The sequence below is a fragment of the Trichomycterus rosablanca genome, chromosome 12, assembly GCF_030014385.1.
Source record: "Trichomycterus rosablanca isolate fTriRos1 chromosome 12, fTriRos1.hap1, whole genome shotgun sequence".
Taxonomy (NCBI): domain Eukaryota; kingdom Metazoa; phylum Chordata; class Actinopteri; order Siluriformes; family Trichomycteridae; genus Trichomycterus; species Trichomycterus rosablanca.
This window is the reverse complement of record NC_085999.1, coordinates 25,968,008-25,993,670: the sequence shown is the minus strand read 5'-3', so window position 1 is coordinate 25,993,670 and position 25,663 is coordinate 25,968,008.

Sequence of the window (25,663 nt, the reverse complement as noted above, 5' to 3'; positions counted from 1 at the left end):
TTACCTACTCAAAGTATAAAGAATTTGGGAAAGTTGTCCCACGTGTCACCTTAAAGTGTCACCTTAAATATAAAGGGGATCATGGGAAAGAAGGGAGGGGGTAGGGGGCTTTTAGTAATAGGTTGGACATTTTGACGTAAAAATTATCAGGATTTGTTCTGACCTTATTAACATTCATTACTAACATGTTAGAAGAACTAGGTCTTTATTAAAAAAATAATAATAAATAAATACAATTATTAAATAATAATAGTTAAAAATAAAACAAAATAATAAAAAAAGATTAAAAAATTTTTTATTTTGTTTTATTTCTTGTAATAATTTTATTTTGTTTTTGTCTGGTTCATGTAACATTATTGAAATAGTACAACCCCTTATCAGAAAAAGATATATTTTATCTGCTCAACTTCATTTCATTTGTTAATAAACCTCCATTCCTGCATTTCAGGCCTGCAACACATTCCAAAAAAAGTTGGGACGGGGCAGTTTAGGGCTAGTATTGAGGTGAAAACTAAACATTGATGTGATTCCAAACAGGTGATGTCAACAGGTGATTGTAATCATGGTTTTGTACAAAAGCAGCATCCAGGAAAGGCTGAGTCTTTGATGAGCAAAGATGATCAGAGGATCTCCAGTTTGTCAACAAACGCGTGAGAAAATTATTGAAATGTTTAAAAACAATGTACCTCAAAAAAAGATATTTCTCCCTCTAAAAATGCAACTTAAAACTTTACTGTGCAAAAATGCGACAACGACGACCCCGTACTGTTGCACATCTTAAGACGTGTTTGCAGGAAGAATGAGACAAAATAAAAGCTGAAACACTAAATCACTTTGTGCCTTAAATGTCTTAAGTGTGGTGAAAAGGAATGGCAACATTACAAAGTGGTAAATGCTTTACTGTCCCAAGTTTTATTGGAATGTGTTGCAGTGCTGAAATGCAGGAATGGATGTTTATTAATAAATGAAATTAAGTTAAGCAGACAAAACATGAAATATATCAGGTTCATCCTGTCTGCAATCAAATAAAAGTCAAAGTAAATGTAAGAAACTCTGTGTTTTTTATTATTATTTGCATTTTCTATGCTGTCCCAACTTTTTCTGATTTGAGGTTGTAGATTTACTGAAACTGTCCAAAATTATTAAAAAAAAATAATAATCACTGTAATAAATGTCAATAAAAAATACTAATTTAAAGCCCTGGCTTGGAGTAGTACAAATTAAGTCATTTCCAATTCCCTATTTTTCTCTGCTGCTTGTACCCCCACCCCAATATCATATATGTGTTCTTGAAACTGGTGTTATACACAATACAAGTCATAAACCATGTAGCCTTTATGAAAAGTCCTGTGAGGAGTGTCGTCGACGTGTTGTCTAGCACAAACCTTGCATGGACTGGCACATATCTATAAAAAACAAAGAAGCACTTGTTGGTGATGTCTGAAGAGATGGAATGATGATGCAAGCCAGGCGTATCACTTATACTTATTTATAATTCGCTTCATGGCTTGAAGGCATGTCCTGTACATTAGAGACAAACTTCTCTTTTCATCTAAATTTGTAAGATACTTGCACCACATTGGGCTTTCTGTGTTTGCTACAGGGTCGGCTGTTCTGTTCCAGTGATATTAAAATTAGTAGGCCATTAATCAGAGTTCTGCAAAATAACAGAAAAAAGTCATCTATGGAATTGTATTATTCGTCCTTCGTCAATATGTGATTGTTTAGATGTGTCTGTTACTTTAAATGACCTTAATTGTGTTTTATTTATTATTATTAGGTGCTGTGAAGTAGCTTTTCTAATAAACATGCACGTAAATATAAAGATATAAGGATATGTGTAAAGATATAAGGACAAAATCAGCAATTGCATTGCGATCTCTTCTTTATGATGCAATATTTATGTAGACTGGTCCCAAATGGTGTTCCATTAAACAAAGTATGTATGTTGTAAGTATTTTGTATTGTGAATTGTGTTTGTTCTACTGTTTTGGTACCAAATAGGAAGGAATTTGGGATTTCAGAAACCTTTTGTTAGTTGTTATACCATTTTGAGGTCACCAAGCCACATACATGTCAACAAACTACTTGGAAGCCATGCCAGGAAAATGCTTTTTTATTTTATTTCACCACAAATGGTCACAATAAAGAAATAAAATTAAAAGAAAAAAATACAATACATAGCACTTTGTAGTTATACTGTACAATTACTGAGTGTAGTTCATCTGTTTCTCTACATACTTTTTTAGCCTGTCTTCACCCTGTTCTTCAATGATCAGGACTCTCCCAGGACCACTACAGAGCAGGTATTATTTGGGTGGTGGATCATTCTCAGCACTGCAGTGACACTGACATGGTGGTGGTGTGTTAGTGTGTGTTGTGCTCGTATGAATGGATCAGACACAGCAGTGCTGATGGAGATTTTAAACACCCCACTGTCCCTGCTGGACTGTGAATAGACCTATGACCACTTATGAAGGTCTAGAAGATGACCAACTCAAACAGCAGCAATAGATGAGCGATCTACAAGGTGGACCAACTAGGTAGAAGGGTCTAATAGAGTGGACAGTGAGTGAACACGGTATTTAAAAACTCGAGCAGCGCTGCTGTGTCTGATCCACTCATACCAGCACAACACACACTAACACACCACCACCATGTCATTGTCACTGCAGTGCTGAGAATGACCCACCACCTAAATAATACCTGCTCTGTGGTGGTCCTGACCATTGAAGAACAGCATGAAAGGGGCTAACAAAGCATGCAGAGAAACAGATGGACTACAGTCAGTAATTGTAGAACTACAAAGTGCTTTTATGTGGTAAGTGGAGTTGATAAAATGGACAGTGAGTGTAGAAACAAGGATAATAATTAAGAAAAATAATAATTAAGATAGCAACAAACATTTGGGTGGGTTTGGTTTAAAAAGTCTTTTCTTAATAGAAATACCCTGAAACCCTTATTAGGACATAAATGGCATAATGGACTCCATAAAGTACCAGAAGACTTTAATTGAGCTCCAAGAACCTAAAATGAGACAATTATCCAAAATATATATTTAAATCCACACAAAATTCTTTGATGAGAATAGATTCTGTATCCCATCAGACATTATAAGAGAAGGCTCAGGTCAGGTTCTGTTAGGTTGCCAAAGGGAGGTGGTATTAAAGTAAAATGAAAGGGTGCCAGCAATTCCTGGGGTTTTAGAATAAATATATAAGTATAGAATCTTTCATGTTTTGAGTGAGAGAAGTGAACACGTCCTTCCGTCCATCCATCCATCCATCTATCTATCATCTATTTTTATGTCCATTATTTTGAAATGTGATGTCCAACAAGCTCATGCCATGTGTCTACACACATAATTTTGTGCATTTTTAGCATTACTCAATTAGCTTGTTGAATGACGACTTCTATTTGAGTCATTAAGCAATAACAGCTTCATGTGAGTAATAGGTTTGGCGTCTTTCCTTGCAGATAATAAGGAATACTCTCCAGGAACACCCCACCTAGTAAAAATGTTTGTTCTTTGACTCCAGACTCCTCATCCATCAGATTGTGATTTATTTTTAATTCTTCTAGCTAACATTCATCAAGTTAGATGAGGTCATTCTATCAGACACGGCACTGTTTTAAGAAGAAAGAGAAGATGTCCCTGTTTGTAAATTCTAAGGCCAAGTGCAGCTTCCAGGTTTCCATTAGCTAAAGGTGGAACTGCTAGCAGCTGCGGCCCTCCCTCTTACCTCATGCCACAGAGCGTCCCAAAGGGAAGAAGCCAGTGATGAAACTCTCGGAGGGTGAGGTTTCACTGCAGTCAGCTCACTGCGCTGTTAGGGGCCAAAACCAGCAGGCTGGGTATTGCAAAAACTACTGCAGGAATCAAGAAGGCGACAAGTAAATGTGTTTTATAGCGCAGCTGCACTGTTTAATGATTTATTGATCCAAATATAAAACTTCATCTTTTGTAGGAGGCTCAGGAGAAAGCAGGCTGCTAAATTTATATGTATTTATTCAGTATTTAAACATTACAATTAATGCAATTCACTTATGAGCCAAAACCTTATGTCCGCCTGCCCAAGCTGACAGCTCTGACCAACCAAGAGATGGAAGGAGTCCTGTGGTATCTGATACTAGGACATTACCAGCACATCCTTCAACTGTAGGTTACTAAGTGGATTGTTTTACTGTGCCTGCTTGTGCATCTCTTCCATGTATAAACAATGCAATGTGCCCAGCCGTCTTCAAGATCTTGGAGAAAATAGGATCTGTAGGACCAGTAAACATTCTTCCGTTGATCCATTATCCAATTTAAAACCCTGCATGCCAGGAGATGTTTTTGATGGTTTGTAGGAGTTTCCATGGGAATTTTGACTGTCCTGTATCTAGGCAGGACCACACACAGAAGGGTTCGATGCACCGTAATGATCTGCAGTTTGAGACACAGAAGATGTTCTGTTGGTCCGGACCAGATAGACTTAATTATTTCTGGCATCAGTGAGGGCGCATTTACATGAGAAGTGTTTTTGCGTCGCTGACTGTGAGCCTCGGTGCAAACTGCCGTTTTGCTCAGCGCTTGGCTTGAGCGGTGCAGTAAAACATCATGAAAGTGCGAGTATATGACGAATCTGCATTTGTGTGGAATACACTCTAAAAGCATCCAAATGTATCTGTGTTGAGCTGGATTTTTCTCCTGTTTCACTTTTAAACTTGTGTTATAGCTCAGGGTGCTGAGAAATTGTGACAATCAGCTTTTATGAAAGAGTCTAAAACGCTTATTGTTAAAAAAAAAAAGCTTAATGTGACTTAATATATTAAAAGAACAACATAGGAACACAAACCTCTCATAATTATTACTGCTCATAAGTTCTCTCCACTAATATAATTCCTTATTCGTTGTTTTAACACAATAAGTCATGTTAAGCTTTGTTCACGTTAAGCTTTGTTCGTACTGCCAGAGTCAATTTTACTGCGTCATATCAAACAGTTTGTCTCATTGGAGGCACTTTGAAAAGGTCAGCGGCAAACTGGGATTAAAGTTCAATCAGGTGAACCCTGAACACCACAAACCAAAAAATCGTAAACCCAATGCAGCAAAAGTGTGTGGTGCATGCCGCTTAGGAACTCCACATTCATAGGAAACAACGGCACAGTCAGCACAAAAGTGGTTTTGCGGCTTATCATGTGAATACACCATGAGTCTTTGATGCCCAGCAACCTGGACGATATTTTAGTTTGGATTAAAATTTCCCAGTTGTCTAAAATCTAAAAAACTATTTATTTAATTATAGTTAAAATTTTCATTCAATTGGTTTTGGTTGTAGTACTGGTTCTGCTCTGTTCTCACTTTTATTTGACTGGTTTTAACCTTACATTATCAGCAGTACTCGGCAGTGCAGTTTTATATACAGTGTATCACAAAAGTGAGTACACCCCTCACATTTCTGCAGATATTTAAGTATATCTTTTCATGGGACAACACTGAAAAAATGACACTTTGACACAATGAAAAGTAGACTGTGTGCAGCTTATATAACAGTGTAAATTTATTCTTCCCTCAAAATAACTCAATATACAGCCATTAATGTCTAAACCACCGGCAACAAAAGTGAGTACACCCCTTAGTAAAAAGTCCTGAAGTGTCAATATTTTGTGTGGCCACCATTATTTCCCAGAACTGCCTTAACTCTCCTGGGCATGGAGTTTACCAGAGCTTCACAGGTTGCCACTGGAATGCTTTTCCACTCCTCCATGACGACATCACGGAGCTGGCAGATATTCGAGACTTTGCGCTCCTCCACCTTCCGCTTGAGGATGCCCCAAAGATGTTCTATTGGGTTTAGGTCTGGAAACATGCTTGGCCAGTCCATCACCTTTACCCTCAGCCTCTTCAATAAAGCAGTGGTCGTCTTAGAGGTGTGTTTGGGGTCATTATCATGCTGGAACACTGCCCTGCGACCCAGTTTCCGGAGGGAGGGGATCATGCTCTGCTTCAGTATTTCACAGTACATATTGGAGTTCATGTGTCCCTCAATGAAATGTAACTCCCCAACACCTGCTGCACTCATGCAGCCCCAGACCATGGCATTCCCACCACCATGCTTGACTGTAGGCATGACACACTTATCTTTGTACTCCTCACCTGATTGCCGCCACTCATGCTTGAGACCATCTGAACCAAACAAATTAATCTTGGTCTCATCAGACCATAGGACATGGTTCCAGTAATCCATGTCCTTTGTTGACATGTCTTCAGCAAACTGTTTGCGGGCTTTCTTGTGTAGAGACTTCAGAAAAGGCTTCCTTCTGGGGTGACAGCAATGCAGACCAATTTGATGTAGTGTGCGGCGTATGGTCTGAGCACTGCCAGGCTGACCCCCCACCTTTTCAATCTCTGCAGCAATGCTGACAGCACTCCTGCGCCTATCTTTCAAAGACAGCAGTTGGATGTGACGCTGAGCACGTGCACTCAGCTTCTTTGGACGACCAACGCGAGGTCTGTTCTGAGTGGACCCTGCTCTTTTAAAACGCTGGATGATCTTGGCCACTGTGCTGCAGCTCAGTTTCAGGGTGTTGGCAATCTTCTTGTAGCCTTGGCCATCTTCATGTAGCGCAACAATTCGTCTTTTAAGATCCTCAGAGAGTTCTTTGCCATGAGGTGCTATGTTGGAACTTTCAGTGACCAGTATGAGAGAGTGTGAGAGCTGTACTACTAAATTGAACACACCTGCTCCCTATGCACACCTGAGACCTAGTAACACTAACAAATCACATGACATTTTGGAGGGAAAATGACAAGCAGTGCTCAATTTGGACATTTAGGGGTGTAGTCTCTTAGGGGTGTACTCACTTTTGTTGCCGGTGGTTTAGACATTAATGGCTGTATATTGAGTTATTTTGAGGGAAGAATAAATTTACACTGTTATATAAGCTGCACACAGACTACTTTTCATTGTGTCAAAGTGTCATTTTGTCAGTGTTGTCCCATGAAAAGATATACTTAAATATCTGCAGAAATGTGAGGGGTGTACTCACTCTTGTGATACACTGTATAGGCAGTTCGAGTAGGTTGAGTAGGGTGCTGATGCTCGGTCGAGCAGGGCCCAGTGGCTGTAGCCCATAAAACTGTCATTGCTCATGTTGCCCAGGTCACCTTTACCGCAGTTTAAGTCAGCTAATTTCCTCTGCCTCGCTCAGTCGCTTACTCACCCGAATCACGGCCCCTAAACACATGAGGGCTTTCATGTTTGGCAGGAGCAAGACGTGTAATGTAGCACCTGTCACTAATATGATTTGAGAGAGAGAGTTGTTTGTTAATGGTTGTCATGTGTGGTCATGTAGTAACACACTGTAGATGTTGTTTCAAGGTGCTGGTCAGTCCACTTTTATTAAAATGTACTTTTTATAGATTAGCTTTGATTGTTAGATTATTTTTTTGTTTTTCATTCAATATTAAATTAAGTTTATTTACGTTTTTGTGGGCTTTTTATTTTTATTTCCCTTGAACACCTAGATATGTCTGGGGTCTGGGCAGTCTGGTGCTATCATGTTCGTCAGCAGGTTGCTAAATTTAAATGTATTTATTCAGTATTTAAACATTATAATGAATGTAATTCACTTATGAGCCAAAACATTAGGACAACCTGCCCAATATGACAGCTCTGACCAACCAAGAGATGGAAGGAGTCCTGTGGTATCTGGTACTAGGACATTACATTTAAATTTTCAGCATTTAGCAGACGCTTTTATCCAAAGCGACTTACACAATGAGCTGAACACGATGAGCAATTGAGGGTGAAGGGCCTTGCTCAGGGACCCAACAGTGGCAACTTGGTGGTGGCGGGGCTTGAACCGGCAACCTTCTGTTTACTAGTCCAGTACCTTAACCACTGAGCTACCACTCGCACATTACCAGCACATCCTTCAACTGTAGGTTACTAAGTGGATTGCTGGCGCTGCGTGTTGGCTTCTGACTGCGCCTGATTTCTGACCTCTAGGACCAGAGCTGCCCAAACCAAATATAGACAAAGGCACAAAGCTTGGGGGTTCTTGGTCATAGAAACTTGTGGTGATCAGGGATCTCTGTCGTTCTGCCTCTCTTGTCCGATCACTCAGGTTTGATGACGGTGGGGGAGGTGGGCGCTGATGTCCTGTGAAAGCCTTCATGACTGTGTTACCTGCTCGCTCTGCCTTTTAGTTATGCTGTAATAATTAGAGGTGCCGGAGTCTAAAGCTACTCTCTGCAAAAGGATTTCACATTTTAACTACATTTTCTGTTATTTTACCCCAAGGTTAAAGACTGCACGTCGAGACTGCTGTGCCAACAATGCTGCTCCTGCTAGATGTGATGGATACCTGGCTTGTTTGCACCAAAAATGTTAAGAACTCACTATGGACTTTATCACAGACAAATAATGAAGAACTACAATTATTTTTTACTAGTTATAACTTTTAGTTTAATTAAATTTTGTGTATGTATGATTTGTGTAAATCCTATTTATTCAAATTATCCTTCAGGCCACCCAAGGACGATGGGGTCCCTGCTGAGTCTGGTTTCTCTCAAGGTTTCTTCCTGTATTTTTAAGGAAGTTTTTCCTTGCCACTGTCGCCCTCTGCTTGCTCAACAGGGGTTTTTGGTCTGTTGGTCCTGGATTCTGTCCTGAAAGAGACAATGTTCATTGTAAAAAGCACTATACAAATAAATTTGACTTGACTTGACTAGATATATGCTATTTTGCCTAAAGTATGTGGACACCTTAATATGGAGTTGTGATGCTTTGGTAAATTTCCATCGTCCAAGTCTTTCTATATACAGTATAAAGCATTTTGAACTCTGACCTTTTCTAAACAGAAACTTGAAGAAAGAAAAATAATGATGTCATATTTAGTGTTTCTCAACTAGGGGGCTGGGGCCCACTAGGGGACCACTGCCAACTTGCTACTGTTGGGCCCCTGAGCAAGGTCCTTAACCCTCAATTTCTTGTATTTGTTTTGTATTTGGTCAAGATTGCTATATGCTATAAATGTAAGTGTAATTTAAATTTAAGAGACCAGTTTTTACTTCAACTGCTTTTATTAAATACTATTTAACTGACACTGCTGGTGTGACCATTGCTACAATCAGCAACTCATTTCTCAGCATCAACAACCACTAAAGGGAATAGTTTCTTTCATATTCATATTTGAATAAGCTCATTTTAGTTGGAACAAAGGGGTTTGCAGTGGAGAAGCATAAAGGCTTTGCCATCGTAGTTGATTCATAGCGGCTGGTTAATTAGCTCGGGTTAGATGTGCTTTGCATTTTTATTACGGTTAAATCACTTCCCAAGAGTTAAAAATGAACGTGAGTGCCAGGATGATTTTTCGCTTCCATACTTAATAAGCATCTTCAAACTTTTATATCTCAGTGACTTTTAGAATATTTCAGTCCAAACGTCTGAGCCATAGTGGTAAAACATATTGTCAATTATATTTACTTGTGTTAATTAGTCATAACATTTTGGTGGGCATTGTTGTCAAGTTTGTATGCTCAGCACTGTTTTAGTCTACAGAATAACTACCAGTGTAGCAGAAATCAGTTTAGTATAATTCAAAGACATCAGGTCTATATGTACTTCCAAACTCACAGGCTAAATAAACATCCTAGCATCCTGACAGTGTTGCAGTTTCACACGAGACTCATTATTAGACTAAATACATGCGAGAATCTAAACCATGTTGGGTATGAACCTTAAATATATCCAAGACTTGATCCTGGTGGATCTTGGTTCAGTCTTGTGGCAGAGATCAAGCTGGGGTTCAGCATGTCTCTAGCTTTAGCTTAACCGCTAAACATGGTTGGTTTTCACCTTACACACACCCCAGTGTAGCACCTATTCTGACTGACAGAATTGACAGCTTAGCTATGTGTATGAAACATTTAGGAAGGAATTAGGAAATTGTAATGGCTGGGGACTTCTCTGAGAACTTTAGTCAAGCTGGATTATGGATTACACCAGTCCAATAACCACTTGGTTTACAGCTAATCTATGAATTATTATTCGTATCATTAATGCAGGACTAATAGAAATTGTTTTGGAATGGGCTGATTTGGTTAAGCGAGCAGCATCGCTGCTTTCACATCATCATCACATGAAAATCTTCTTCCCCTTAAAGCTCTCTCTCAGTCTCTCAGACATGACCAATTACTACTCCTCCCACCCTCCAACCAAAATATAAAAGTGTGGAAACTTTTTGAAGATCCCTCGTATGTTTAGGATAGGACTAAATTAGGACACCAGTAATTTGTCATTTCTGTGATTTCCCTTTACTAAAAGAAGTGTTTTGCTTAAATGCATATTGTAATCACATTAAGCTAGCTGCAGATTGTACTGTAAATACAAGAAGCCTCTTCTTATATACATACGTCATTGCTTAAGAAGACTTTGCTGCTTCTCAGAAGGTAGCATCATGGCTGTTGTGCTTCAGTCTAGTTCCTGTTTTGCACAAACCACACCTGAGAACACACAACCTGCTGTCGTCCACTTTTACATGCGGTCACCTATGTAGCAACGTCCTGTTAAGAGCTCCTGCAATGCAATGTATAACTGTAAAATGTCTTAGATGAAACCTGATAATTCGAGCTACGTTTACTTGTACGGGTCAGCAAAGTCGACCATAAAGTCTGTGGAGACATTTTGCTGCACATTTTGCACTAAGCATTTTATTAGGTACAGCTGTCTGGTACCTACATTCATTGATTATTCTATAAGCTATACATACAGGTGCAGCACTGTTGGGCTACAGTCAGTATATGGCAACATGGTAAATAAGCAATATGGCAATATGGTAAAAAAGTCAACACCCACATTCCCCTTGTGGCTATAACAGTCTACCTTGTCTTGTCTGTATGATTTTTACATTCGTCTTGGTCTTGATACGGCCATGCTGTAATGGTCTTGGGTTGCCATCAGCATTTCAATTTATCCCAACGTTTAAAAAAACTTTGTTAGGGCTTTGTGCCGGACACAGGAGTTTTCCTATACCAAACTATGTTGATATGAGCACATAATGGACACAGGGATACAGTCATGTGGATAATAATCATAAAAAAGGTTATATGGAATTGGAAATTGTCAACACCCACACTACCTTTGTGGCGATAACAGTCTTCCTTGTCTTGTCTGTACATTTGTCTTGGTGTTAATACGGCCATGCTGTAACAACTTAATAATTCTTGGGTTGCCATCAGCATTTTATTTTATCCCAACGTTTAAAAAAGTTTATGTTAGGGCTCTGTGCTACACCAAACTATGTCAATATGGGCACTATATGGGCACAAGGGCACAGTTATGCTAATAATAATTGTAAAAAAAAGGTTATAGGAAATTGCTAAATAGAAATTGCTAAATAAATGTAAAAAAAATTATACAAAATAGAAATTAAAAATAAACTAAACCAGAGAACGAATTTTTTACATAATAATAATAATAATAATAATAATAATGCTTATATCACCATTATTATTATTAAAACAAAAACAACAACATTTATTATTATTATAACAAAAACAATTATTATTATTATTATTATTATTATTATTATTACTGTTAATATTGTTATTATTATTGTTATTATCATTACTATTATTATTATTATTATTAGTAGTAGTAGTAGTAGTAGTAGTAGTAGTAGTAGTAGTAGTATAACAAAAACAACATCAGTTATTATTATTATTATTATTATTATTATCATTATTATTATTATTATCATTACTATTATCATTATTATTGTTATTATTACTGTTATTATTATTATTATTATTAGTAGTAGTAGTAGTAGTATAACAAAAACAAACAACAACAACAATTATTATTATTATTGTTATTGTTATTATTATCATATGGACCATGGGTTTGGTGCCTTGACACAAATTGCATTCATTGGACACTTAAAAATTCTGCATTTCTTAATCTGCAACAGCAGCAAATCTTTTTATCTTCATGGTTTTGTTTAATGCAATACATTTTGGTCATGAAATGAACTGCTGTGCTGAGTTTCTTGTGGAGACGTGTGAATAAAATGTAAGAAATTGAATTTTGTAGTGAATAAGGCTTGCTTTTTTTGCTTTGGTTGTTTATTCCTTCACAGGGCCTGCAATTTAAAAAAACCTGTCATGTTCCTTTTCTTGCTGGTGTTTGATTTGTACCAACCGTAGTGACTTCATGTGAAATGACCTAATGGTTTGTTTAGTGTCAGGCCAAATACAATCAAAGTCAATCTGGGATTTTTTGGTAGTATTGATTTGGTGGTTACATAATAAGAACTGGATTACTTCACTACTCGTGCCCATCGTATACCACCGTTCACTAGAGCAGTGTCAATAAGTATGATCTCAGTGATCCTGTACAGTCGCTCTTAGACTTTTTAGGCAAAACTCCTGATTAAACAAAAACAGGTTCAAATAAGGACTCTTACACACACACACACACACAGAAATAAGTGCAAGCCGTAGCCTAGTGGTTAAGGTATTGGACTAGTAATCAAAAGGTTGAGCAATTGGTCAGACTGTAAACTGTAACTGTAATGCCACTTTGGATAAAGGCAGTGGTAGCTCAGCAATTAAGTTACAGGGCTAGTCTCAAGGTTGCTGGTTCAGCCCCACCACTGCCAGGTTGCTGCTGTTGGGCCCTTGAATGTGGCCCTTAACCTTCAATGGCTCAGACTGTATACTGTAACTATAATGCAAGCCGCTTTGGATAGAGGCAGTGGGAGCTCAGCAGTTAAAGTAAAGGGCTAGTAATCTCAAGGTTGCTGGTTGGTTCAGCCCCACATCTGACAGGTTGCCACTGTTGGGCCCTAGAGCAAGGCCATTATTCATCAACTGTTTGCAATGTATGCGGTCACAATTTTAAGTCGCTTTGAATAATTAAAGGCGTCTGCTAAAAATGTAAATGTAGGTGAGTCTCTTGAGGATCGTGGTCTTTTTTTTTTTTTAATGCCAGGGTGCCCAAAAATATATCCTATACTTGTGTACTATCATGAGTATGAGTATGTAAGATTTTTACCTTTAGCCTGGTTAGAACGGTATTTACCTTTATACTGTATATATATTAATAGTATTATTATGCTTATTATTATTATTATTCACTCAATCATTCATTGTCTATTTTATCATCTTTATCTTATCTTATCTTAGGTTCGAGGTGGGTCTGATTCATCAGATGAAAGGCAGGAAATCCCAGACAGGTCGCCAGTTCATCACAGGACAAAGACCCAAATATTTAAATGTTACATTTACATTTGCGTCATTTAGCAGATGCTTTTATCCACAGTGAATTATAATTATGACTGAATTCGAGCGAATGAGGGCCTAACAGTGGCAACCTGGTAATGTTAAGGCTTAAACCAGCAAGTTTACGATTACTAGTCTAGTACCTTAACTGCTGAGCTACTGTTGCATGTCTTTGGACTGTGGGAAAAAAACTAGAGCTCCTGGAGGAAACCCACACAGACACAGGGAGAACATGCAAACTGCACACAGAAAGGACCTGGACCACTCCACCTGGGAATCGAACCCAGGACTTTTTTGCTGTGCAGCGACAGTGCTACACATTGAGCCACAGTGCAGCCCATAATAATAATAATAATAATAATAATAATAATAATAATAATAATAACTACAATAATAATAATAATAATAATAATAACTATAATAATAATAATAACTATAATAATAATAATAATAATAATAATAATAACTATAATAATAATAATAATAACTATAATCATAATAACTATAATAATAATAATAATAATAATAAAAACTATAATAATAATAATAACTAAAATAATAATAATATTAATATTAAAATAAAAAAACCGCTTTCATGCGGTCTGTCTGTTACTGATCAAAGATGTATATAGATTTGAAATGACTACTTTTTATTTTGTAGATACATGGTGCTCAGGTGCCGCAGCGGTAAAAACACGCTAGCACACCAACTATTTTGAACTTGTCGGTTTGAAACTCAGCTCTGCCATCCGGCTGGGCAGGGCGCCTACATGAACAACAATTGGCTGTTGTTCATACAGGGTGGGAAGCCAGACAGGGATTCCTCATAACTGATGAAATTATGACCTCTGCTGGCTGATTGATGGCGCCTGCACAGAGTCGAGGGATAATGCGTAGATCAGGGTGTGGCTCTCCGTACACAAAGCTGATCCGTATATGAACTCGCCTTGCGCAGGTGAAAAAATTATTATTATTATTATAATTTTTGTAGATACAGAAATCATTCAACTAGAGTACCACTAGTAGAGTTTATACCATGTTTTGATAACTACTTACCTAGAGAAAAATGTTTCTTGAATCTTGATTGGTTTCACAAAATGTGTCTTTTTAAGGATGCAGATGAAAGTTCCAGTGTTCAAATGGCACTGCATTGCAGAGATGTTCACAAGTCACAAAGCAGGAGTCCGAGTCGAGTCACGAGTCTTTAGGCTAGAGTCTGAGTCAAGTCACGAGTCTTTAGGCTAAAGTCCGAGTCAAGTCACGAGTCAATATAATATACACAAAACATATATTGGAAACGCAGTGTAGAAATAAACAAATAATATGTAAGTTCAGATAAAAACAACAACAGATTAGCGACTGTATTTTGCTGTTTTACTTAGTGCCTTTACTTTTATAGGTACCAGTTAAAGGCTTAAACTGACGTTTTGTAACCGTGTGTTCCATTAGGAATAGAATCTGTTATTTTGTAAATGTGCTTCTAATTAAAAACCTTCAAACTTTACCCGGTTGTGAAATAAAACACGATCTCGTTAGAAAGCCAATCAAGCGTTTCATTGACACATCATCTGTGTGGACGCTGCAAACTAAATACATGCAAATAACAGCATTTCTTACTAAAAATTAAAATCAGAAAGCGGTTCTTAAAATCATTAGCGCCAATTCTGTAGGAGCATTACATTCACATTATCTGTTACTGTGAAGTGCACTACGTAGGGTATTCCACCATTTTAAGTAGGGAGCGACGATTCATCACTATGCCGGAAGCTGGCTGGAACATTTCCCATTGCGTGCGTTGCGGGTTAAGACGGCCGGAGTGTTATTAGAGAGCAGAAAATGACATGATCACAATTTTATATATATATATATATAGTGGGGGAAATAAGTATTTGATCCCCTGCTGATTTTGTAAGTTTACCCCCTTACAAAGACTTGAACAGTCTATAATTTTTATGGAAGGTTTATTTTAACAGAGAGAGACAGAATATCAACAAAAACATTAAAAAACATTAAAACATTAAATAAAAGTTATAAATTAATTTGTATTTAATTAAGGGAAATAAGTATTTGATCCCCGACCAACCAGCAAGAATTCTGACCCCCACAGACCGGTTATGTGCACAAAAGGCACACAAATTAGTCCTGTCCCTGTATAAAAGACTCCTGTCACAGAATCAGTTTCTTCCGTTCAAATATCTCGACCACCATAGGCAAGACCAAAGAGCTATCAAAGGACGTCAGGGAAAAGATTGTAGACCTGCACAAGGCTGGAATGGGCTACAAGACCATCAGCAAGAAGCTTGGTGAGAAAGAGACCACTGTTGGTGCGATCATTCGAAAATGGAAGAAATACAAGATCACAGTCAATCACCCTCACTCTGGAGCTCCATGCAAGATGAAGGTGAGGTCAGTCCAGAATTACACGGGAGGAGCTTGTCAATGATCTCAAGGGAGCTGGGAGCAGATAAATGCTGGATATGACCCCAAGAACACCATCCCCACTGGGCATTTCTCTGCCTCCAAACACGGCGAGTGGAGTTGATGCCAAAGAGCTCAATTTTGGTCTCATCTGACCATATCACATTCTCCCAAGCTTTCTCTGAATCATTCAGGTGTTCATTGGCAAACTTCAGACGGGCCTGTACATGAGCCTTCTTGAGCAAAGGGACTTTGCGGGCACTGCAGGATCTCAATCCATTACGGCGAAGTGTGTTACTAATGGTTTTCTTGGTGACTGTGCTCCCAGCTCCCTTGAGATCATTGACAAGCTCCTCCCGTGTAATTCTGGACTGACCTCACCTTTCTCAGAATCATTCTTACCCCACCAGGTGAGATCTTGCATGGAGCTCCAGAGCGAGGGTGATTGACTGTGATCTTGTATTTCTTCCATTTTCGAATTATCGCACCAACAGTGGTCTTTTTCTCACCAAGCTTCTTGCTGATGGTCTTGTAGCCCATTCCAGCCTTGTGCAGGTCTACAATCTTGTCCCTGACGTCCTTTGATAGCTCTTTGGTCTTGCCCATGGTGGTCGAGAGATTTGAACGGAAGAAACTGATTCTGTGACAGGAGTCTTTTATACAGGGACAGGACTAATTTGTGTGCCTCATGGGCACATAACCGGTCTGTGGGGGTCAGAATTTTTGCTGGTTGGTAGGGGATCAAATACTTATTTCCCTTATTTAAATACAAATAAATTTATAACTTTTATTTAATGTTTTTTTTCTGGATTTTTTGTTGATATTCTGTCTCTCTCTGTTAAAATAAACCTTCCATAAAAATTATAGACTGTTCAAGTCTTTGTAAGGGGGTAAACTTACAAAATCAGCAGGGGATCAAATACTTATTTCCCCCACTGTATATACAGTATATATATATATATATGTATATACTGTATATATATATATATATATATATACAGTGTATCACAAAAGTGAGTACACCCCTCACATTTCTGCAGATATTTAAGTATATCTTTTCATGGGACAACACTGACAAAATGACACTTTGACACAATGATGGTGGCCACACAAAATATTGACACTTCAGGAACTTTTACTAAGGGGTGTACTCACTTTTGTTGCCGGTGGTTTAGACATTAATGGCTGTATATTGAGTTATTTTGAGGGAAGAATAAATTTACACTGTTATATAAGCTGCACACAGACTACTTTTCATTGTGTCCAAGTGTCATTTTGTCAGTGTTGTCCCATTAAAAGATATACCTAAATATCTGCAGAAATGTGAGGGGTGTACTCACTTTTGTGATACACTGTATATATATATATATATATATATATATATATATATATATATATATATATATAAAATTGTCACATGTAAATAATGTTGCTGACTTTTGTTGTCCACAAGTCATTTGAAACGAGTCCGAGTGGAGTCTGAAGTCGCTGTGTGTGCGACTTACGTGCGACTCAGACTCGGACTCCCCATCTCTGCTGCAGTAAAATAAGCTAACCATTAATGTCAAGTCTTGACCATACCACTTAGGCCTGGTGCTAAACGGACACAATTGGCCATATTTGGGATAAGCCACCTTCTTGCTGATCTGTCGGGAATTGTTTGTTTCTTTGTTCTTTGTTTTATTAGGATTTTAACGTCATGTTTTACACTTTGGTTACATTCATGACAGGAACGGTAGTTACTCATTACACAAGATTCATCAGTTCACAAGGTTATATCAAACACAGTCATGGACAATTTTGTATCTCCAATTCACCTCACTTGCATGTCTTTGGACTGTGGGAGGAAACTGGAGCTCCCGGAGGAAACCCACGCAGACACGGGGAGAACATGCAAACTTCACACAGAAAGGACCCGGACCGCCCCACCTGGGGATCAAACCCAGGACCTTCTTGCTGTAAGGCGACAGTGCTACCCACCGAGCCACCGTGCGCCCGTAAGGAATTGCCCCTGGCTGATGTACAGATGTAGATTTGTTGGAGAATAGGTGTGCTAGCTTGCTGCACTTCACATACAGCAAGAAAGTCATGCAACAGTAGAGATCACTAGGGAAACGAGTGCAAAGGGAAACGAGGACATCCAAATAAGGACAATGCAGTGGTTATACAGTGTAAACTGGGGCACATTTCAGCATCAAAGTATGAACATGTTAACAAGGTGATTTTAAAGTTTCAGTTTGAACAAGCCACACCCGACCCACAGTGTTGAAACTAAACGAAATGGTACATGTTGATGTGCGGTCTACACCAACAGAATGGTTCATGTCTGTATGCGTAGTGAGTAAATCTGGTAGCTACTGTTAGGAGGATTTTGCTGGTTTGGTTTGGGTCCACATACTTACTCAAAGGGGTAAGGGTCACTGCAAACTTTTTCTTTGCTGATAGAACTGGTCTTCTGTCTAGGATGGCTTTACGTCCATCCACAGGACACATAGATTTTTTAAACATGTGTTGGCTAGCGTTCTCCAAATTAAGGGACGATTCAGACAAGAGGAGTTGCCTTGTAATGCCTGAATGGAATCATGAGTTACTTAATGATGCCTGATGACAAGGTGCTTGCTGTGAATGAAATGATTAGCAAGAACAGATTCCTGTTTTACCTTGCAGCTATTGGTGTGTCCTGTGGATGGATGTAAAGCCATCCTAGACAGAAGACCAGTTCTATCAGCATAGAAATAGTTTGCAGTGACCCTTACCCCTTTAAGGAAGTATGTGGACCCAAACAACACAAGCCACACCCGACCCACAGTGTTGAAACTAAACGATACTGAAAATCAACAGTTACATGATTTGTATCTATCTGGACTTAGTTTTACACTATTAAAATCTATAAATTAATAGCAAAACAAAAATTAGACATACGATGGTAGGAAAGACTGGACGCCCACTTATAATGTGTGTTTATTTCCTGTGACCCCGATTTGGATCCTAAATTAGAAGAGAGGAACAAAGTTAGTCATAGGGTAAGAAATTTGCACACTGCACTTGTCCATTTCATTTCCTGTTATTTTAATCAGCCATTCTTTTGAATATTTTTTCCCTTTTTTTTAAATGCCTTGTTATCCTTTCTCTCTATATGACCAACATAAAAAGATGAAAGTTTCCTTTGGTCAAGATTAAAGATTCTTCTCAGTGCCGGCCACCAAAAAACACCTATGAAACAAAGGATTTATGAGGACTACTTCCTTCTTTATCGCTTTCATCTTGACAAAAGAAAACAACAGTAATAGTTTCCCTTTCCCAACTGCTTGGGCTTGGTTACCATGAACATAGGCTCCTGGTTTAATGCAGCCTTTCCAGATAGAAAGGGCAGCCCTGGCACCAAGTCAAGGCGCCTCAGTGAGTGGTGAGTTTTCACAGCCATAATTGTTGCTTAAAATGTGCTCTCTTTGAGTGAGGGGAAATAGCTGGACCATTACTGTCAGGCCAGGCTTTTGATGTGATTCGTTGCTGTAGATCTGGGACCAGTTAGACATGCTGTCGCTGTGTTTTTCGAAAGGAAATCAAACAGACAAGAGGAGTTGCCTTGTAACGCCTGAATGGAATCATGAGTTACTTTATGCCTGACGGCAAGATGCTTGCTGTGATTGGAATGATGAGAGAGGACAGATTCCTGGTTTACCTTGAAGCTAATATAAAAATGTTTGGTGTTTTTAAACTTATGACCACTGATGCAACTATTTGTAGCTAATTATCAGTCACTGAGCTTAATGGTACATGTTGATGTGCGGTCTACACCAACAGAATGGTTCATGTCTGTATGCGTAGTGAGTAAATCTGGTAGCTACTGTTAGGAGGATTTTGCTGGTTTGGTTTGGGTCCACATACTTACTCAAAGGGGTAAGGGTCACTGCAAACTTTTTCTTTGCTGATAGAACTGGTCTTCTGTCTAGTATGGCTTTACGTCCGTCCACAGGACACATAGATTTTGTAAACGTGTTGGCTAGCGTTCTCCAAATTAAGGGACGATTCAGACAAGAGGAGTTGCCTTGTAATGCCTGAATGGAATCATGAGTTACTTAATGATGCCTGATGACAAGGTGCTTGCTGTGAATGAAATGATTAGCAAGAACAGATTCCTGTTTTACCTTGCAGCTATTGGTGTGTCCTGTGGATGGATGTAAAGCCATCCTAGACAGAAGACCAGTTCTATCAGCATAGAAATAGTTTGCAGTGACCCTTACCCCTTTAAGTAAGTATGTGGACCCAAACCAAACAAGCAAAATCCTTCTAACAGCAGCTACCAGATTTTCTCGCTAGGCATACAGTCATGAACCATTCAGCTTGTGTACAGCTGTTTGGTGTCCTTAAACTTATGACCACTGAAGTAACAAACCATTATTATTTGCAGCTAATAGTCAGCATATGTGCTCTACAGCAATAGAATCTAGTAAATCTGGTAGCTGCTGTTGGGGTGGTGCTGGCTTGGTTTGAATCCACATACTTACTCAAAGGGGTAAGGGTCACTGAAAACTATAATATTTCTATGCTGACAGGACTGGTCTTCTGTCCAGGATGGCAGTACATCCATCCACAGGACATAAGGGTTTACCAAACTGCTTAATGAGTATAAAAATTGTGTAAATCATGGGCTGTGGCCCTCACAGTACTTACACCCAGTTGAAGTTTCAAAGATGCAGATGTTTTGGTAAGTGTTCTGCACCAAATTTAGGGAAGCCTCTTTCTTCCTCTTTAGGGAGGGATTCTCAGATTTAAAGTGCAATCGGAATGAGCTTAAACAAATCTGTGTCACACAACATTCTGACCACTTTTACAACAGTTTATGGCCCTTGATAGTACAAACCCCAGAAAAGTAATGTAGAACTAAAGTATAGTACAAATTTGGGACAGCAGAAAAGTTGGGACATTTTGTACAATACAGTAAGTCTCCCTCTACAGTGCATAATATCATTAAACTATTCAAAGTATCGAGAGGAATTTCAGTGCGTAAAGGCCAAGGGTGCAAGCTTAAACTGAACACCTGTGATCTTCATTCCCGCAGACAGCACTGCATCAAGAACCACCACTCAACAATAGCTGATATAACCACATGGGTGAGGGATTACTTTGGCAAACCTTTGTCAAGCACTACAATACAGAGATACATGCACAAATACCACTTAAAACTTTACTGTGCAAAAAGAAGTCTTATGTTAACCATGTCCAAAAGCAGCGTCGACTTCTCTGGGCTCGGAAGGAATCTAGGATGGACCATCACACAGTGGAAACGTGTATTGTGGTCAGATGTCAAAATAAAAGCTGAAACACTAAATCACTTGGTGTCCTCTGTGCCAAAACGTCTTTTAAGTGTTGTAAAGGAATGGCAACATTACAAAGTGGTAAATGCTTTACTGTCCCAGCTTGTTTTGGAATGATTTGGGGTTGTACATTCTGCAGATTCTGCATTTTACAAACTGTTCCAACTTTTCCGGAAACAGGGTTTGTAGATCTAAAGTTCTTGGCCACAGTGAATCCTGATCTAAGCTGATCTTGAGCTAAATGCTACAGGTTAAATTCTTCTATAGTATCTTCTAGTATAATCTATCTAGTATAATATATTCTATTCTATCTTTATAGTGCTTCTTCTATAACATCTCACATTTCATTCCTCTTCCACTCTTTTGTCTCCTTCTGACCTAATCATAAATATAATACAAAATTACGACCTCACTTGCAGAGCTGGAATATTAACCACCAGTGGTGATGGCGTCTCCTACAGAAGAGTAGAATAACAAAATAACCCTTCCCACTATCTCAAATCGGTCACTGTATCCACTGTACCAGAGGGGGGTTCAGGAACAAGCCAAACACGTTTGGTCATAACTTTAAAGCCTCTACCTTTTTCAACAGATAAGCAGAGCAAAATACCAAAGTGGTGGCCATGAACGTCATCTGTTATAACAAGAAACCGTGTGCTGAACAGAGTCCGGACTCTCCCTCTTCAGCTGAAATCTCAGGCCATAAGAGCTGAGGAACGAGGCAGATGTAGCTGGCTTTGATTTGTTGTCCCAGCAACCTGGCACCTCTGAGCCCCCTTACTAGACTAGCTCACTTTTTTTGATCCCAGCAGCCAACGAAAACCACCATCATTCGACAAGCTGCTGCGCCCCACCATTCCTCCCCCGTGTTCTCTTTTCAACCAACCTCCACCTCACATGCCAACTCTCTGGAAACGAAGGTTTCTTTTTTACTTCTCCTTTTAGAGGAGTAAAATTACTTAGTAGTGTCTCCATAGACATTTGAGGAAACAAAAGCATTGTGACTAGGTTAGGAAATACACCAGGTTACGCCTACAGGTCCAACAAAAGAACAAATCAGGATGAACACGTACAATCAACGTATTGTTTCCTTTTTTTGCGTTTAGATACAGTATTGTTCATATACACCGATCAGCCATAACATTAAAACCACCTAGTTTCTACACTCAGCTCCACTTACCATAGAGAAGCACTTTGTAGCTCTACAATTACTGACTGCAGTCCATCTATTCCTCTACATACTGTTTTAGACTGCTTTCACCCTGTTCTTCAATGGTCAGGACCCCCACAGGACCACCACAGAGAAGGCATTATTTAGGTGGTGGATCATTCTCAGCACTGCAGTGACAGACATGATGGTGGTGTGTTAGTGTGTGTTGTGCTGGTATGAGTGGATCAGAAACAGAAGCGCTGCTGGAGTTTTTAACTACCGTGTCCACTCACTGTCCACTCTATTAGACCACCTTGTAGATGTAAAGTCAGAGACGATCGCTCATCTATTGCTGCTGTTTGAGTTGGTCATCTTCTAGACCTTCATCAGTGGTTATAGAACACTACCCATGGGGTGCTGTTGGCTGGATATATTTTTGGTTGGTGGACTAATCTCAGTCCAGCAGTGACAGTGAGGTGTTTAAAAACTCCATCAGTGCTGCTGTGTCTTATCCACTCATACCAGCACAACACACACTAACACACCATCACCATGTCAGAGTCACTGCAGTGCTGAAATACATTCGTAGAATCCAAATAATGTCTGAGGTAAACTCTGTTAGTGAATGAAATGAATGACAATATTACTATAGGGTTAAACAACAATGGGTTTGCTTCCCAGGTGGAGCAGTCCGGGTCCTTTCTGTGAGGAGTGTATGTGTGGGTTTCCTCCCTAGAGCTCCAGTTTCCTCCCACAGTCCAAAGACATTCAGTAAGTGTGAGTGTGTGTTTGCCCTGTGATGGACTGGCGACCTGTCTGTAGTGTTTTCTACCTTTTGCCCAGGTGTATTGGACCCACCACAACCCTAAATAGAATTAAAAGGTGGTAAAACAGACAATGAATGAATGAATGAACAATGATGACATTTATCTAACGTTATGTTAATTAAAAAATAAAAGTGTCAATGTCCCTTACTTAAAACATGGCTCATTGTGTCTGTTGAGTGCCTGGCAAGACTGGTATATTGGACTGCTGTGCTGCTCAGGCTATGTTTATACAAGAGATCTTCAAAAAGTTTCCACACTTTTATATTTTGGTTGGAAACGCTGAGGGTGGGAGGAGTAGTAATTGGTCGTGTCTGAGAGACTGAGAGAGAGCTTATAGTCCGGATTGAGCGCCATCTGATTTCCACCTTTTTTGGACACTCAAAGAAGCCTTAAGGGGAAGAAGATTTTCATGTGATGATGATGTGAAAGTAGAGGTGCATCAGTGGCTACATGCTCAAGTCGTGTCTTTCTGCATCAGTAGGTGCATTAGCATCTATAATAATTGTCCCTAGGTATGAATGAGTACTGGTGCGTTCTTGCTTTAAGACCTAACCATGACAGTGTACACTGTCGAGTCACATTATAATGACCACCAGCTAATATCCAGAGTAATGGGCCAGGAGTGGCTAAATAAGCTTCCGGTAGGTTGTCACAGGTATCTGGAGCCATGCTGACTGCAGTGCATCCCATTGCTTCTGGAGGGTGCGTGGGGGAGGATCCACAGAGCAAACACGACGACTAAGGTGGTCCCACAGAAGCTCAATTGGGTTCAAGTCATGGGAATTAAGGGGCCAGGATAATACCCAGAAGTCTTGTTCATGCTCTTCCAACCAATGTTGGACATTTCTAGCTGTGTGACATGTCACATTGTCTTGTTGGAAGATCCCAGGGAAGACAACAAGCATGTTTGGGTGTACATGATCTGCAGGGATGGATTAATACCCAAATCGGTTAAGAGTGCCTTCCACACCTTATATACTCACCAAGCCAGCTCACGAAACGTGACTTCCTTCATGAGCTACTCGCTGCAGCCATCGAAAGTATGAAATGGTCATAATAATGTGACTCAACAGTGTAGTTGCAAAGGGTAAATAATTTAATAAATGACCCAATAGTTCTTATTATATTCAATAAAGAAACATGTAAAATGGAAAACAGAAGACTAAGGTGTTGAAAGCAGACGGTCTGTTTCACCAAGTTATGAAGTAAAAGTTCACAAGAACTGTGATGAGCAACAGTTGACGCATGGCACAATGGTGTCTCCCAGTTTCAGGGTCAGAAGTTAAATAATGGGCTCCAGTTATATATATGGTATATTCTCTTTGTTTTGCATGACATCACAGGGTCAACTAGAGCATGGTCTTTGCTGGTTCTTAAGTACTAAGAGAGTGTCTGGACAGAACATTAGATAGCTGGGATGTGCTCATAACGTTCCTCTTGATGTAACGAATGGGCTAATGTAAAAGACACTGTTATATTTAACACTGTGTTTAATAATAACAAAAGACAAGACAAGGTACATGACACAATAACACACAACCTATGCTAACTATTAAGCTAAATGCTAAACACATGAAACATGAACCTAAACCCTAAGCTAAGCTAACATCACATGAACTAGACAACATAAGACAGGACTATATTACTAAACAAGAAGAACCTGTACTCTTAAATGCAATGAGCATATTACCTGAGACGAGGTGCAGCTGTGGATAATAAGCAGTGGACCAATCCCAAGAAGAGGGCATTGGCTTGACACTAAAAAAAAACTTTAACTTTAAGCATGTGCTCCCAGAGAGGTGGGCATGGCACGTGGATTCACTTGAGGTGTTTTACATTAAATATAAAAATGTATCATCGCCACCTTTTGGGCTGGCATGGGGTGTAAATGCATTCTGGTGCAATTCAGATTTTTATTTATTTATTTATTTTTAATGACAGGGGAAAATATTGAAAAATGCCCATATTTCTATACACATGGTTTAAAAGAATAAGTGTGAGGTGCTGTTTCCAGAATAACCTGGTCACTGCAGATGAAAAATAAAGTTGCAAAAACACATTTATAGCTGAAACTGCTGAAAGAAGTAGCAGGAGCTTCCAGCTGGGTGCTAACACAATAACCCTACACTTGGGCGGGAGGTTTGAAGACTCCCCAAGGTAAAGGCGTCTCTTTAAAGATAAACAATATTAGGTAAAGAATACAGATCTGGAAAAACAGCCATGCAAGGCCTCGTCGGTCCTCCCTCGCCTCCCACTGTAGCTGTCCTGGCTCTTTCCCGTTTCAGCTCAGGTTTACTTTGGCTTCGTCGGTGGGGTTCTGCAGTTCAGACGGAACACCTGACCTGGGATAGTCTGTAATGAAAGTCGCACTCTGGAAGGCCACCAGCAGGCCCTGCATAAGTTGCTGAGTGATTTTTTACATTTCTGTGTGGGTTCTGTGTGGATCATTTTCACTTCACAATCCCACCTGTGAAAGCTGAGGAACCTTCAGAAGTCAAATGAAAAATAAATCATATGATACATGCTTTATACGATATATGGCTAAAGGTATGTGGCCACCCCTTATAACCTTATAATTATTAAGTTCAGGTGTTTTAGCCACACCCATTGCTAAGAGGGTGTGTAGTGTATTGTATATACACTGATCAGCCATAACATTAAAACCACCTCCTTGTTTCTA